This window comes from Apteryx rowi, unplaced genomic scaffold, assembly GCF_003343035.1.
Source record: "Apteryx rowi isolate R43461 unplaced genomic scaffold, aptRow1 scaffold_1047, whole genome shotgun sequence".
Lineage (NCBI taxonomy): Eukaryota > Metazoa > Chordata > Aves > Apterygiformes > Apterygidae > Apteryx > Apteryx rowi.
In genome coordinates this window covers 79243-80324 of record NW_020447250.1, presented here as the reverse complement: position 1 = coordinate 80324, position 1082 = coordinate 79243, and the positions used below count along the sequence as shown (strand labels likewise).

The following is a 1082-nucleotide window of genomic DNA, read 5'->3' as shown; positions in this document are numbered from 1 at the left end:
GGACAGACAGCAGGATAGGGGGCAGACATGGGGGTGCAGGGCGGGCGTTTGGGGGGATTTGACACGGGGTGCAGGAGCAAGAGGGAGCAGGACGGACAGACGGCGTGCGGGACGGGTTCCCTCCCCACCGGCCTCCGGGAGTCTCTGCCTCTGTGTTGCCCCCATCTCCTTCGGCCCCTTCTCTGCTGCACCCCATCTCCCCCCCCATGTCCTGCTGTCCCCCCGGCTCCTGCCCTCCACCTGCCCCCCCCAGCACCTCTGCCTATGCCTGCTGCCCCCCACAACCCCATTTCCGCTCACCCCAAGACTCCTCCATGCTTCCCACACCCCACAACTCATCCCTGGGGTCCTCCGGCATCCCACCGCTGCCCCGGGACCCCCAAACCCTGCCCCAGAGCATCCCTGCCCGACGGCCCCCACAACCCAACTGCTGTGCCCCCAAGTCCCCGTGGGTCCTGCCCCAATGCCCTGCAAAACCTCCCCATATCCTCCCCCCTTCCTCAGGGCCCAGACCCCCTTTCCCGCATCCCAACCCCTTTCCCATATCCYGGCTCCTCCTGGCTGCCCGGTCCATCTGCCCGCACGCTGTGGGGTGCCCCGTTCCCGCGGGGTGCCCTGTGTCACCTGTGCCCCCCGCCAGGCCTTGCGTCACCAGCCCGGCTCCCGCGGCCCCGGCAGGCCCTGCCAGCCCCCTCCCTGCCCCACATCCCCCCCCACGCCGGCTCCCTGTGGGCCTGTGCTCCCGCCCCCCTCTCCCTCGCGCCCCGGCCCCGTACGGGACGGCTTCATCCCAGGGCGGCCATGTCCTCGTCCCTCCTTCCGGCCCAGCGTGTCCCCTGCCCCCTGCCTGTGCCCTAAATACCCTCGGTGCCTCCTGTCCTCGCCCTGGGCCCGCTGCCCTATATACCTGCCCCATTTCTGCCATCCCCCCTGGACCCGCTGCCCTATATACCTGCCCCATCCATGCATCCCATCCTGCACCCCTGCCCTATATACCTGCCCCATCCCTGCCATTCCCACTGCCCTATATACCTGCGCCATCCCTGCCACCCCACTCCTTGCCCTGGCCTATATACCCTCCC

General features: G+C 69.2%; 2 protein-coding genes across 2 annotated transcripts in view; one reads left to right on the top strand and one right to left on the bottom strand.

Annotated features, from left to right (window-relative positions):
• The window catches only part of LOC112967213 (zinc finger protein 11-like), a 108366-nt gene that overhangs the window by 76783 nt on the left and 30501 nt on the right, over positions 1–1082 (bottom strand). The gene's annotated exons all lie outside the window — the stretch shown is intronic.
• LOC112967127 (zinc finger protein 501-like) overlaps positions 1–1082 on the top strand; it is a 109327-nt gene that overhangs the window by 85646 nt on the left and 22599 nt on the right. The window lies entirely within an intron of this gene.